This window comes from Mus pahari, chromosome 19 (genome assembly GCF_900095145.1).
Source record: "Mus pahari chromosome 19, PAHARI_EIJ_v1.1, whole genome shotgun sequence".
NCBI lineage: Eukaryota > Metazoa > Chordata > Mammalia > Rodentia > Muridae > Mus > Mus pahari.
In genome coordinates this window covers 48,200,455-48,217,124 of record NC_034608.1, presented here as the reverse complement: position 1 = coordinate 48,217,124, position 16,670 = coordinate 48,200,455, and positions in this window count along the sequence as shown.

Here is a 16,670-nt window from a genome sequence, read left to right as displayed (position 1 = left end):
ATCAAAGACACAGAGTGAACATCTACATATAAGTGAATATATACTATATTTGTCTTTCTAGGTCTGGGTTTTCTCACTCAGGATGGTACCTTTCTAGCTCCATTCATTTACATGTGAATTTCATCTTAAAACATGGTTGAGTAATATTTCTTTTTTTAAATGGACCACATTTTTTAAATCAATTTTCCATTGATGGGCATGTAGTCTGCTTCTATTTTCTAGCTATTATGCATAGAGTACAAAGAACATGGATGAACAAACATCTCTGAAGTAGGATGTACTCTTTTGGGCAGATGCTCAAGGGTGGTTCACATGGATCTTGAGGAAAATCTATTCCTGTCTTTCCGAGAACCTGCCACGCTAATTTCCACAGTGGCTAACAAGTTTGCAGTCCTACAAGTGATGGGTGAATATTCCATTTATTCCATGTCCTTGCCAAGGTGAGCTGCTGCTTATTCTATCGATCTTATCCAGTCTAACTGGTGTAAAATGAAGTCTCAGCGTAGTTTTGATGTGTACTTCCCTGATTACTAAGGATGCTGAACCTTTCTTTAAGTGTATTTCAGCCATTTGTGGTTTCTCTGTTGAGAATACTCTGTTTAGATCTGTACCCAATTTTTTTAAAAATACCAATGAGTCATTTTATTTAAACAGAAAAAAAGAACTTCTTGCAGGGCATGCTAATTAACAAAGAGACCCACAAACCTACAATGTGAATACAGTGAAGGATCTTTGAGAATTCAACCCTAAATGAGATGCTTTTGTCAAACCTCCTCCTCAAGGCCCAGAGATCTATGCAGAGGAAGAAATAGAAATTTTTAAAGACTAAAACGAGGTGCATGACTCCAAAGAAATGGTACCTTCCACACACAAAAGGATGATACACATATGAACTCATAGATACTGTGAAAGCATGCTGTATCCAATTTTTAATTGAGTTATTTGTTTTCTTGGTGTCCAGTTTTCTTTAGTTACTTATGTATTTTAGACATTAGGCCTCTACTGGATGTGCAGATGGTAAAATCTTTTCCATTTTGTAGCTTGTTGCTTCGTCTGAAAGATGGTACCTTTTGTCACACAGAAGCTTTTTAGTGTCTTGAGGTCCCATTTCTTAATTGTGGTTCTGAGTGCCAGTTGCTATCAGTGTTCTGTTCAGAAACTCTGTTCCAGTGCCAACAAGTTCAAGATTCTTCCTCACTTTCTATTGTAACAGGTCCAGTCTGCGTGGCCTTATGTTGATGTCTGTGTTCTATTGGACCTATGCTTTGTACAGGGTGGTGAGTGTGGATCTATTTGAATTCTTCAACATGCAGCCATCCAGTTTGACCAGAACCATTTGTTGATGAGACCATCTGTTTCCCACTGTGTATTTCTGGCTTCTTTATAAAAAAGTAGGTGTCTGTAGGTGTGTGGATTTATGTTAAGGGTCTTCAATTTGGTTCTATTTATCAGTGAGTCTGTTTTTATGCCAACACAATGCTATTGTTATTGCTGTAGTTCTGTATTCTAGTTGAGGTTGGAACTGGTGAAAACTTCCAGCAGTTCTTTTATTTTTCAGAATTGTTTTAGCTATTCTGTTATGTTTGTTTGTTTGTTTTGTGTGTGTGTGTGTTTCCATTTGGTGAAGATTGTCTTTTTAAGTTCGGTGAAAATTTGTGTTGGAATTTTGATGAGGTTTGCATCTAACATGTAGATTGCTTTTGGTAGGATGGCCAAAGATGAGTATATCTTTCAGTCTTCTAAGATCTTGTCGTTCACTTATTTATTTAGTTTTTGAAGCGAGTTGCAAATGGTATTATTTTCCTGATTTCTTTCTCACTCTATTTGTCATTTGTATATATTTTGTTACATGTTTTAATGTTGTATCCAGCTGCTTTGCTGAAAGTGTTTACCAGCTGTAGGAGTTTCCTGGTGGGATTTGTACGGTCCTTATGTATTCAATCATATAATCTGCAAACAAAGACACTTCAACTTCTTTCTTTCCTATTCATATCCCCCAATCTCCTTCTTATTGCTTGTCTTATTGCTCTAGTTAAGACATCAAGTACTATCTTGAATGAAGAAAGCATTGTATTGTGTTGTTCCTGACTTTGGTACATATACTTTGATGCTCTCCATTTAGGTTGATTTTGGATATGTGCTTGCTGTATATTGCCTTTATTAGGCTGATGTACGTCCCTTATATGCCTAGTCTCTTTAGCACATTTATTATGAATCAGCATTGGATTTTGTCTGAGAATTTTTCTGAATCTAACGAGATGATCATGTGGGTTTTGCCTTTCAGTTGGTTTATATAGTAGGTTACATTTATTGATTTATGTATATTGAACAATCCCTGGAGGTTTGGGATGAAACCTACTGCATCATAGTGGATGATCTTTTTGATGTGTTCTTGGATTTTGTTTGCAAGTATTTTCTTGAGATTTTTTGTCTATATTCATATAGGAAATTGGTCTGTAATTCTCTTTCTTAGTTGGCTCTTTATGAAGTTTGGTATAAGGATAATGGTGACTGCATAAATTGCATTGGGCAATGCTACATCTCTTCCTATTTTGTGGGATAATTTGAATAGTATTGGGGTTATATCTTTGAAAGTTGGATAAAATTCTGCACTAAAACAATCTGCCTCTGTGATTAATTTTTTTTTTTTTTTTGGTTGGGAGACTTTCAATTGCTGCTGTTTCACTCAGGGTTTGTTTAAATTGTTCATCTGATCTTGTTTTAACTTTGGTAGATAATATGTATCAAGGAAATTGTCCATTCCTTTTAGATTTTCTAATTTGGTGGAGGTTTATAAAGTATAACCTAACAATTCTCTGGATTTTCTCTGTGTCTGCTGTTATGTTTCATTTTTATTTTTATTAATTTGGATATTCTTTCTTCGGCTTTTAGTTAAGTTGCATAAGATTTTGTTAGTCTTATTGATTTTTCTTAAAGAATCAACTCTTTGCTTCATAGTTTTTTTAAACAATCATATCATTTGTTTATAGATTATTTTTTTGCCATCTACTCCTTTTGGGTGTATTTATTCTTTTTGCACTAGAGCTTTCAGTTGTGCTCTTAAGTTACTAGTATGAGATCTCCCCATTTCTTTTTTTTTTTTTTTTAAATTTAGGCACTTAGTGCTATGAACTTGCCTCTTAGAGCTGCCTTCATCATGTCTTGTAAGATTGAGTATGTATATATTCATTTACATTCAATTTTAGAAAGTCTTTAAATTTTTTCTTTTTTCTTTTTCTTGAGCCAATTTTTATTCAGTAGTGAGTTGTTCAATTGTCATGAGTTTGTAAGCTCACTGTTGTTCGTGTTGTTGAGGTTCAGCCTTAACCTGTGATTGTTAGATAGAATGCAAGGTGTTACTTCAGTTTCCTTATATCTGTGGAGACTTGCTTTCTGGACAAATATGTGGTATTTTTGGGTAAAGTTCCATAAGACCCCGAGAAGAGCATATATTCTTTTGTGTTTGGGCATAGTGTTCTGTAAATAGACGTTAGGTCCATTTGGTTTATGATGTCAGTTAGCTCCAGCATTTCTCTGTTTAGTTTTTGTCTGCATGACATGTCTCTGAATGAAAATGGGTATAGAAGTCTTTGGCTATCAGTGCATGAGTGTAAACATATGATTTTGCTATGATAGTGTTTCTTTTATGAACTTGGGTTTCACTCTGTTTGGTATATAGATGAGATGATTAGAATTGTAGTATCCTCTTGATGAATTTTTTAATATATAGTGCCTCTCCCTATCCCTTTGGATTCGTTTTGATTTCACGTTTATTTCATCAGATATTAAAATGGATACACTGACTTATTTCTTGGGTCTATTTTCTTGGAATATCTTTCTCCATTCTTTGACTCTGAGGTGATGTCTATCCTTGATGTTAAGGTGAGTTTCTTGTATACAGCAGAAGGAAGGTTGCTGTTTCCGTATACCTTCTGTTGTGAGTCATTTTATTGAGAATCGAAATCATTGTTGTTGAGAGTTACCAGTGAGCAGTGTTTATTGATTCCCACTATTTTGTTGTTGAAGTGTGGGACTTCCCTGCCCCCCAACCCCATTTTAAATTGTGATCATTTATTCCTCCTGTTTTCTTGGATGTAGTTAACCTCTTCAAATTGAAGTTTCCTTTCTAGATCCTCTGTAGAGCTGGGTTTGAAGATAGATACTGCTTGAATTTGGTTTTTATCGTTCGTGTCTTTTTTTCCCCCCCTCCATTCATTTTGATTGAACGTTTTATAGTAGTCTGGGCTGATCTTTTTTTGGTCTCTTGGAGTGTGTAGAACGTTTGTCCAGCCCCTTCTTGATTTTGGAGTCTCTACTGAAAAGTGAGGTGTCATTCTGATATTCATAACCGTGATACGTTACTTCACTTCAGGGCTGAGGATGAGCCTGGGGAATTGGCGTTGAAGGCTGAGAAGGAGAGTGAAGATTGCTTAACTGATTCCCTGGCCGCCATGGTCATTCGCTTTCCCCAAAAGATTGCCCTAGGCGTTGGCTGCTGAAACTAAGGGATGGCAGGAGGAGAGGAGACTGGGGAAGGTCTGCTTAGTCCCTTCCTCAGGGGAGCAGACAGGAGGAGAGGTTTCAGCAGGTGGCCTGCGACAAAGCTGAGGATAACACTGGGGAGTTGGAACTGGAGGAGGCGAAGGCCAGTTAAGATCAAGCAATGAGAGTTGCTGCTCCTCATTGCCTGATCAGTGTGGCTAGCAGATTCTCAGGGAGAGAACTGTGACATTTTTGAAGACTGAGATTTGCCGTGGATGGTTCAGAAACAACCGAAAGGGATTAAATTATGTCATATGGTGATCAAGCATATAACAAGGGATTGTTTGGCGGGGAATGAAGTGGATTTTAATTCTATCATTATGACTAAATAGCTGTAACTCCCATAGCATTGTTAACCTCTCAAAGGCCATTGCTGGGAAATTAATATTAATTAATTAATTAATTTTCATTGCTGAATATTTTATGGTATACGGTGACTCACAGAATCCCAATTTGCCATAGGGAGGACTTCAGGAAAATGTTCCATGTTATTGAGTGGGTCACAGTAACATACCCAAGTAAACAAACTTCCCTAAACATTGGCGGCTTTGTGTGGCAGAGGTAACTATCGGAACTTGTCTTTCACTTTGGAGCATCAAAATTAGAGCACAGATTTGGAAGGCTGAAGTGCTAAAGCAAGACAGTAAAACTGAACTTCTGGACTCACTTTGGGTGAGTTTTGTCTTATGCATAAAAAAACAAAGCACGTTGCAGATTAACGCCACTTTCCAGGTGCTTCAGCATGTGTCAATCTGTTCCAGCAAAGAGACCACCTTTGGATCAACAGATTAATTTTCTGATTAACTTGGTGATAATTTACACTCCTTCGTCAAGACACATCTGCTCGTTGCTCAAGCCAAACCAGAGTTGGATGGGGATGCTAGGAGTCAGTATCTTTGCGCATCTCACGGGTTTCACACTAGTGCCAATGGGCTCGGCTCTTGGAATGAGGCTTTGGCTCTGGTTTACTATGTGAGAGGGATATGAGGCTCAATGGCCTCTCGAGGCTCTTCCTCTATATTGATCATAGTGGCACTGGGCTAGGGAGCAAGCGTAGGAGATTTGCTATTCATGGAGTATAGCTACTCCAGGCATCTACTTAAGCAACCTAGAGGAATTCATCATGGGTTTAAAGCTGATCTGGACCATCATGAGAAAGACTGGAGGCAACAACACTGACCAAGGTGCTGGTAGATTCCAGAATCTTCTTGGATGATAAAAATTAATTCAATGCTGGTGTGCTCAATAACCCCCCCAAAAGGCTATTATTCCTTTATCTTAGACATAGCCATGCTAGGAGTACCAACTGGTCCCTTTGTGATAGACCGTGAAAACTTCTTTAAATTTTATTTCTATTTGATGTGTATGGGTATTTTGCCTGTGTGTGTTTCTGTGCACTGTGTATACACAATGCTCACTGAGACCAGAAGAGGGCACAGAATCCCCGGGGATGGGATTTTATAGACAGTTGTGAGTCATCATGTAGATAGGTGCAGGGAATCAAACCCAAGTCCTCTGGAAGAGCAGCCAGTGGTCTTAACCATTGAGCCACCTCTCCAGACTGACCAGGACGACTTTTGGCAACACATCAATGTTGCATGGGCCTGCCTCAGTTATACAGGAAGCTTTCATTACTCTTGGGTCTGTATGAATGAACAGATCAGGACTTAGATGAGTGGCTCAAATGAAGCAGCTGGCTTCTTGGTTTAGAGATGTTCCATAGTTAAACCAAGCAGGATATTAGAGGGTTTTTTTTTTTGTTACTTAATTTGTGTGTGTGCAGTGCACACATACATGTGTACACATTTTACTGTATAAATGTACAGGTCAGAGGACAACCTGTAGAGTTGGTTCCCTTCTTTTACCATGTTGGTCCTGGGGATTGATTCGGGTCCTCAGGTTCTGCAGCAAGCACCATTAGCCACTGAGTGTCCCACAGGTTTTTTCTTTCCTATCTATCTATTATCCACCACCAGAAATACCTTGTCAAGCCATTTGACTGCTGCAAAGCCCTGCTGCCTGTTTTGGTGGTTGTGCCCACCTGACTGTAATAGTGACATTTGCCTTCTACCTGGCTTTAATTCAATCTCCATGGCAATACGAGAGCTAATTTCAATGGTAGCGCCTCTCAACTTTATCTCTGGCCAACAGAGTGCAGCCAATATGGTATTTCTGAGGATTTCAGAGTTCCGGTCTCAAAACAGTGATAAAAGGGGGAGCCCTGTGGCCCTTGTAGGAAAGTGTGGTGAGAGCATGGGGAAGCAGGCACCTGGGATAAATTCATTTCCATGTGCACTTCTCCCTCTCCAGCCTAGCCAGTAATTCCTAGCAGCTCAGTGTCATTTCTTGCAGCACACACAGTGTATGTTTTAATCACACATTTACATAGACTTATGTGCTACATACGTAGATAATAGGAGCAGCTACTGCTTCTAGTGGTCACAGGCTCACCAGCCTTTAGAATACAGATGGGAATAAAGTTATCAAATACTATCAAAAGTCTTTATTCAAATTCTGAAAGTACCATTCTTTAATATAAGGGTTTATAAAGTAGAAGTTAACCCTTGGAATATCTTGGGTACTCCAAGAGTGGAGTGTTCGATTTGAATGGATGTCAATCATGACCAGAAGAGAGAAAATATCTGAGGAGCAGAAGAGAGAAAAATATCTGAGGAGCATAGATATTGTAGATGGTTGCATTGAACACATAAAACATGTCTCTCCCTCACTCCCTTTCTCTCCGTTTTCCTTCCTTCTTCCCTTCCAGTCTCTGCATGCTTCCTGCTATTCATCATGATCTATGGTACTTGATCTGCAGTCCATTAGTCTTGCCTTAACTGGGCACAGCATCCCTGTGTGCACAGGTGGACACTTAAATAACCATTTTTTTAAAAAAGATGTATTTATTTTATATATGTGACTACACTGTCACAGTCAGATCTCATTACAGATGGTTGTGAGCCACCATGTGGTTGCTGGGAATTGAACTCAGGACCTCTAGGAAGAGCAGTCAGTGCTCTTAACCGCTGAATCATCCCACTTAAATAAACGTTTTTATCCCTGTGTTCTACACAAAGCTCATTCTTGGGGGCTGCATAGGTGAGCACTAGCTTGAAGACCCCAGACGACTCAGGAAGCAGAGTGCTAACTCATTTCCTTGAGGCTTTCTCAGTAGCCTTTGATGTTATAAATATAAATTCAAATCAAGCTGTTTTAGGGTAAAATGGTGAATCCTCCCTACTCAATTTAAATACAAGATAATTAAATAAATCTCTTAGTTATCTCATAAAGTGTCTTGGAGTCAAAAGAAATTGTCACATAATTAGGAGAAGCAGTGATTGGAAAAGTCTGGATGGACTATTGCTCAGCTTCAATATTACATTCCCTTCCCAATTCCTGTTTTGTTCTTAGTACTATTTATCACATGAAATATTATTATACATAATACATATCCATTCTTTTTTTTTTCCGATACAGGGTTTCTCTGTATAGCCTTGGCTGTCCTGGAACTCATTTTGTAGACCAGGCTGGCCTCGAACTTAGAAATCTGCCTGTCTCTGCCTCCTGAGTGCTGGGATTAAAGGCGTGCGCCACCACGGCTGGCTCTTATCTATTCTATCTATATCTATATCTATATCTATATCTATATCTATATCTATATCTATATCTATATCTATATCTATATCTATATCTATATGTATGTATATATCTACATCTATATCTATATGTATGTATATATCTATATCTATATGTATGTATATATCTATATCTATGTATATATATATACATACATAATGCATAACCACACATAATACATGTATTATCATTTTCTGCTCAGCTCTGCATACTAATATGTGAGGGGGCAATTTTCCTTCTTGTCTTCACTAATGTACACTGAGTGCCTAGGATAGTGTTTTGATGGCCGAACAATAGGTACTGAATGAATATTTTTTAGAAAAAAATAAATAAATGCTTTAAAAATAGGATTTATGTCACGCAGGAGAGAAAGACAGGAAACATACTACTTCCCAACTGAAATAGACACTTGAAACTGCGATAAATTGGGTTGAGTTATTCTTTTATCATGCCAGTTTGGATACAGATGATTTCAAAACGTCTTCATTATTTATTATTTGTAGACTTACTTTCTCTGTGGGCTGTGGACCTCACAGAGGTGATAGCTCTCCACTTCTCCACAAGCACCTTGCAGTCTTCCCCTTCAGCAACTTAGCTTATTTGGTTTCCTGGGTTTCTGTGGAAGATCTGATTTTCTCACCTCTTCTAGACCTCAAGAAAACTCGCTGGTGACTTTTGTTTGAGCCCTAGTAAGCCGCTTCCAGATATTCACTTTCCAAACTCCTTTACAACTGATGTGAAATTCCCATTTTAGACTCCTTCCTACATGCCATGCAGACTTTACTTCTCAAGGGAAAATGGTAAGAGATGGGCCAACTTTGTGTGGGGATCGGATATGAAGAGGACTGTCCGAGCTAGGGATGTTTGGATGGAAGGACAGTTGGGATGATAATAAAAGCAAAAGACGTAATTAAGCAAGAGGAATAGAAATATTCAGCTCAGAGAAAACGAAATACTAATGTCGGGGAGTACAGAAACAGTCAGGGAGGCACTGGAGGAAGGGCAGTGTGAAAGCAGAGAGGTGGAACAGAATAGAGTCATGGTGGGGGGAAGGGCAAGATAGTAGGAGGGTTATGAAGCACTTGGAAAAGTATGAGGAGGACGATATATGTGTGTGTCTCATGATCACATTTATATTGTATTAGCGTTTCTCCAGCATCACCATGGGGAATCAGTGACAAGGGTGAGGATAGATTCATGTGGACCAATTAGGTGTGTTTATTCTTTTTCCCTTGCGAGTAGAAGATAATGGCTCAGTTGCATGTGGTAGAGATAAAGAGTATTACGAGGACTGACCATGATCATGATTTGGGGTGTGCTGTATTTAGATTGGATCCTTATTTATATATTTGCAGTGTTGGGGGGGGGGGTCAAAACTAAGCGCTCATACAGGTTATACCGCAAGTAGTCTGCTACTGAGCCATATGCTCAGCCTCATTTTGATTGATTTAGGGGCTTTCCATAGACACTTCTCTTTAAGGAGGTGTGTGGTCTGGCTCTCAGGCCTCAGATCTGAGCAGGAGACACGATTTGAGGAGGCAGTTAGATGCATGTAGTCCGGGTGAGGTGGCCACGTGCTACTTAGGAAATTCCACCAGAGTTAGTAAGCCGGAACAGAGAAGTTCTTTTCCCTAGGAACAGAGAGAGGATCTTGGCACAACTTTCCTCTCACGATTCCACTTAGGAAACCATGCCCTATACTGAGCAAGACTTCAGAGATATGAATCAACTGTTTATTGCTTTAACACAGCTTCCACTGTGAATTACTTCACTCTGTTGAATGTAATTCTGATATCTAAAACATAGGTTTCATATAACACCTAAATCAAGCCAACTTCTTCAGGAAATAGTGTCTTCCAATATTACACAAAACCAAACCTATGCCGAGTTTGCCGAAGGATCACACACCAATTTTAACTGAACAATTCCTAAGTGATTTTTATTTTTTTATTTTTTTTTCATTGTACCTTACCCCAAGGCTGATATTAGATGCTCACCTTTATACGAGGAAACTGCACGGCTGCCTAGAGGCCATGAGATCAATGAGAAAATATAGAGAAAAACGGAGAGTCTCTGCGGCCAATCCTTGAAATGTTCTAGGACTTCTCAGCCTGACAAACGAGAGTATGTTTGAAAAGCAGGAGTCCTAGACTGAACTGGAGGAACCTCAACGGGGGAACTCCTGGTGTGAGCAGAAGCAACAACAAATGGTCGTCCTAAGCAAGACCACTGTTGCCCAGGTAGACATCTGACAGTGAGATGTCTCGTTCTAGTCATAGGCTGGGTTGGGTTGAAAGATCTTAAATAGCTGGTGAACACCTCTTTGAATGTGCCCGAGAGACTGACACTTGAATTGATAGATGTAATGAAGCTCGTCTGCTCCCAGCAAAGCATTATGCAACCAGTGAGAGGAGGAAGAATCTGTTCTCTCTGCTTGAGCCACCATATTTGCCTTTCCCTCTCTGTGGTGGTTTGAATAAAAAATGGCCCTCATAGGTCCATAGGGAGTGTCATTATTCGGAGACTTGCTGGAGGAAGTATGTCTCTGTTCATTTCCTGCTGCCTGTGGACCGAGATGTAGAACTCTCAGCTCCTTCTCCAGCAACATGTCGGCCTGGATGCTGCCATGTTTCCCACCATGGTGATAATGGACTAAACCTCTGAAACTGTATGCCAGCCCCAATGAAATGTTTTCCTTTCTAAGAGTTGCCATGGCCACAGTGTTTCTTTACGACAGTAAAACCCTAAGACACTGACTGTGGGTTTTTGGGTAGAGACCAGGATTTACACCCACAGCCCAGATTCCACGCCTTAGATGCAGTCTGAACTATACTTCTAGTTTTCCTGCTTTCCTGGTTTATCCGTCTCCACAATAGTTAACCAACTCCTGAACCCACCACTTCTCATCCCTATGCCGACACACTCCATTGGTTCTGCTTCTCTGGACAGTCTTAAGTAACACAACCGTGATGAGCTCATAGACCGTCCAGAGGGAGAGAAACCACAGAGGGTGTTTTGGGGGATTTTGGACGATTGAGCTGTTTTCTGAGGGTAGAACACACGTATGCGTGTATGTATGTACAGACAGCACCTATATGTCTTTGATTTTGTATTGTTGCTGAAACAGTACAGCCAACAAAAATGGTCTAAAACAGCACATATCCTCTTGTAATTCTGGAAATTCAGATGTTGACTGAATTCATAAGCATTGAAGGAAAATATATTTCTTGGGCCTCTCAAGCTTTCAGAGACTAGTTATATGCCTTGTATCAGGGTAACTTCCTCATTCTTGAAAGCGTACCAGCTCAACTTCTGGCTCCTCTGTCATGCCTACCTTTAAAAACTGATTCAGAAAACCCTTCATATCCTAATATCATTAATCGTATCTACAAAGTCCTCTTTATCACATGAAGCAACCTGCTAGAAACTAATGAGCCATTGGGGGAGTTATATTATTTCGCCTGTCACGCTACTTATAAATGTTCAATGAATGACAACAGTAGGATCTCGAAGGGTATGAACTATAACAACTTGTGAGTAAACACAAATATTTGAAAAATAACTAAATGTGATTTAACAGTTAAAAGTTAGAATTAAAACTTATGGGTTAGTTCAAATAACAGTACAGAGAAAAGTAAAGGAAGAATTTGGGTCTGGAGGACAGAAGGAAAGACTGTTTCAGGCTGCCGCACAAAACAAGTTGAAATGCAAAAAGATGTAGAGGAAAATGTAAGAACATCTAGCAAGATTCACTTAAAGCCCCAGGAAAAGAAAGTCACTGTTCCAAGACACAGTGTCTGCGAGTGGATGACAGGCATGGAGCCATGCATCTAGGAAGGGTGGTTTGCTTTTCAGTCCTGGGGAGGGATCAAACCTGGGGCCTCTGGCATGCTCTGAAAGCACTCTACTACCAAGCTACATGCCATGCCCCATGGGAGAGATAATGTTTAAAGTGGTTACAAGGGTGTATAATTGAGACTTTCATTGATGAAAACGTCCAAGTTCCACGTAGGTAAGGAAAAAAAAAAAGAAGAAGAAGAAGAAAAAGAAAAAGACAAAGAAACAAAAAAGATAAAAGATTCCATTCCCCCAAACACGAGCTATAGTAAAAAAGGGAGGTTCTGTGTATTAGTATAATATTTATTAAATTTAGGGAGAACAATGCTAATATAAGATTGTACTTATTGAAAGAACAAGATAAGCACAAAGGCAATTGCATATAAGTAAGTCAATGTTTATTACACACCAAGAATGTTAACAGTGAACAGACCCATAATAGATAACGTTCTACAAGGTTACATTTCAAGAACTGTAGTTATTTTGTAAGGAAAGCCTGAATCACAAAATTGGATTGTGAACAAAGACACTATAAGGAGCCTGGGTGGTCAGAATGAACAAAGTGGAGGAAGCAGGTAAGGGAAAATGCTGAGCTTTGGAAATTTACAACACACAACATGCTAAACTCCAGAGGTAATCTCTAAATTGTCTCTTGAAGGATGCTTAGTCTTTTGATATCCCATATCTTAAATATAACAATATCAATTAAACATTAAACACATATTCTTTATGACCTCTTATTTGCTATATACATGTATACATATGAATTTAAAATTTCAACCAGATGAGTTCCTGTGCATAGGTGTTTAGGATTGTTTGGGATTAGCTTGTCCCTGAACAAGAGGGCTGACGCTCCTTCTCTCAGCAACCATTAAGAGCTTGTAGCTCTTCATCTGGTGGCAAGGTCATGTGATATTTCTTCTATATTGTTAGGCCATTTGGTAGTGTCATTACTCAGGGCTTGTGAAGGCGACTCTATTGTTGAGGTTTCATGGGTGTTGCTTCCCTGTCACCTGTAAAAAACATTATCTTGTAGTAGATTCCCGGGTCTGCAGTCTTTCCGCCTCTTCTTCCATGCTGTGCCCTGAGCCTTGTAGAGGTTTTGTTGTAGATGTATCAGCTGAGGTTGAGCACCCTACGGTCAGTTTGCGATGTTCATCTGTTGTGAGTTTCTGTCATGTTATTCATCTGCTGCAAGAGGAAGGTTTTCTGACAAGGGTGAGAAACTACACTTATCTGTATGTGTAAGGGTAGGCATTTAGAGTGCAGTTAGAAATTATACTGGTTGTAGAGTTGACAATATCTTAGTTAGCTATGATAAAATATCATGACCAAAAAGCCAATTGGAGAGGAAATGTTTGTTTTCATTTTACGGTTTATAGCCATTATCTAGGAAAGTCAGAATAGGAACCCAAGGTAGGAACTTGGAGGTAGGAACTAGTACAGAGACCATGGAGAAGCATTGCTTACTGACTTGCTCCCCATGACTTTCTTATACACTCCAGGACTACCTGCCCAGGAACGGCCCCACCCACAATTTCCTGGGCTCTTTCCCATCAGTTACTATTTAAGAAAATGCCCCACAGTGTTACCTATAGTTCCATCTTGTGGAGGCATTTTCTCAATTGTGATTCTCTTTTCTTAGATAGCTCCAGCTTGTGTCAAGCTGATTATAATAAATAGTAGCAGCAGCAGCAACAACAACAACAACAAAAATTAGCAACATCATCAACAACAATAGCAACAGCAGCAGCCGCAGCATCACCATCACCACGGCCACCAATAGAAAACAACCAGGGAAAGCAGTAATAAGCTTTCTTCTTGGGTCTATGACTTCATCAGTCAAGGATATTAAGCTAAGTTTACAGTACCAAGCATGTATTACCTTGACTGAGTTGGCCTCAAGTCCAATTAGCTGGCTGTTTATAAGTGCTACTGTTGTATCTTTCAGAACATCTTCTGTTCTGTTCATTGCTGTGATTCATAGGTATTACAGCTGGGCAGGGCTCTTAATTGCTTTTATTACTTGGAAGCTGGCATAGCTCTGTCTGGTACTAAGAGAGCTATTCCTCAAAGAGGAGGCTCCCAGGTCAGTGCTATCTGTCTCCTCTGAGTCTTCTGTCCAAAGTGTGTGGTATCTTCAGCAATAGGGTCTGACCTCCAATTTTTTTTTTTTTTAACCAAAGGCAACAGCAATTGCCTATATTGTTTTGAGGTCCCCTGGACTCCTCTGACTGATAACTCTAGAGAAAGTATCCCATGATAATCTGGTGCTCCTTGAAACATATTCCTAACAGAAAAGAACAGAAAGAGACAAGACAATTATAATGCATGGTGTGTGCGAGAGTGTGTGTGTGTGTGTGTGTGTGTGTGTGTGTGTGTGTATGTGTGAGTTTTACGCACCACACTGATTTTAAAATTAACATAGACATGTAGAAGATATGAATAGGGCTAAAAACAGCCAAAAACAGCCAAGGCAATTTACTGAATGAACTATCTTCTCTCAGCCCATACTTTACTCTTTTGTTACAGAATAGCACAGCATTGTATTGTTATACTATATATATATATATATATATATATATATATATATATATATTAATATTTATTTATTTATTTATTATATGTAAGTACACTGTAGCTGTCTTCAGACACTCCAGAAGAGGGAGTCAGATCTTGTTACGGATGGTTGTGAGCCACCATGTGGTTGCTGGGATTTGAACTCCAGACCTTCGGAAGAGCAGTCGGGTGCTCTTACCCACTGAGCCATCTCACCAGCCCGAATATTAACTTTTTTAAAGATTTATTTATTTATTTATTATATGTAAGTACACTGTAGCTGTCTTCAGACACTCCAGAAGAGGGAGTCAGATCTTGTTACGGATGGTTGTGAGCCACCATGTGGTTGCTGGGATTTGAACTCCAGACCTTCGGAAGAGCAGTCAGGTGCTCCTACCCACTGAGCCATCTCACCAGCCCGTTATACTATATTTTATTTACTCCTCATCACAGTTTAGCTATTAGAAATGATCCTGCTATCAGTATTTGTTTACATTTTAATATCAATACTTTCTTCTTTTAAACCCAATCACAAAATAACACACATATTATGCACTCATTGATAAGTGGATATTAGCCCAAAAGCTCCAAATACCCAAGATAAATTCACAGACCACATGAAGCTCAAGAAAAAGGAAGACCAAAGTGTGAATACTTCTGTTCTTCTTAAAAGGGGAACAAAATACCCACAGGAGCAATTATGGAGATAAAGTGTGGAGCAGAGAATGAAGGAAAGGCCACCCAGAGACTGTCCCACCTGGGGAGTCATCCCATATACAGTTACCAAACCCAGACACTATTGTGAATGCCAAGAAGTGCATGCTGAAAGGAGCCTAATATGGCTGTCTCCTGAGAGGTCCTGCCAGAGCCTTACAAATACAGAGGTGGATGTTAGCAGCCAACCACATGACTGAGTGTGGGTTCCCCAATACAGGAGTTAGAGAAAGGACTGAAGGAGTTCAAGGGGTTTGCAACCCCATGGGAAGAACAACAGTATCAACCAACCAGACCACCCCCCGCCCAGAGCTCCCAGGGACTAAGCCATCAACCAAGGTGTACATATAGCTCCAGCTGCATATGTAGCAGAGGATGGCCTTGTCGGGCATCAGTAGGAGAAGAGGTCCTTGGTCCTATGAAGGCTTGATAGATGCCCCAGTGTAGGGGAATCAAGGGCAGGGAGGTGAGAATGGGTGGGTGGGTAAAGGAGCACCCTCATAGAAGCAGGAGGGAGGATGGAATAGGGGGTTTCTGGGAGGGGGGAACTGGGAAAGGGGATAACATTTGAAATGTAAATAAAGAAAATATCCAATAAAAAAGCAATGATCCTGCTATCAATATTTGTTTATGTTTTAATATGAATACTTCCTTCTTTTTAGGTAAAATCTTCAGTGAAATTTCTGGGCCTTGTGATCTTCTGTAGTTATTTATTTATCTTTTTAGAAAGTACTGTATGTTTTCCTAAGTGGCAACATATTTTTTGTTGTTGTTGTTCTCACCAGTATTGTGAAGTTCCAACATGTCTGCTCTTTTAATCAATAATGTTTTTTCTGTATTTTTAAAAAACTGTAGCCAGCCTTGTGAGTAAAAAATGGTATTGATACCTCGGTGTGACTTTTATTTGTGTTTCCCTGGTGACTTGTGATGTGAAGATATTTGTTGTCTGCTTGATGGCCATTAGTATATCTTCTCTGGAGCAATGGGTCTTCAGTGCCTTTATTCACTTTTTATTGGGTAGCAATTTTGCCATTGAATTATAAGAACTCTCTACATAGCTGGAGGATGATACTCCTAAATGAATGGCAAATAATCTCGGCCATTCTGTGGGTTGCATTTTTTTTACCCCTTTGATAATATCCTTTGATAAATAAAAGCATTTAACTGGAGGGCATCAAAATTTTTTCTTTTGTTGCTTATGCTTTTAGTTTCATGTCTAAGAAGCAAATCCCATGTCATAAAGATTTAGTCTGACATTTTATTGTAAGAATTTATGGTTCAGCTTTTGAAAATTTAGATCTTCGTATTAAACATGATTCCCTAGAGGAATAGAACCAAAAGAATACATGTGTGTATCACACACACACACACACACACACACA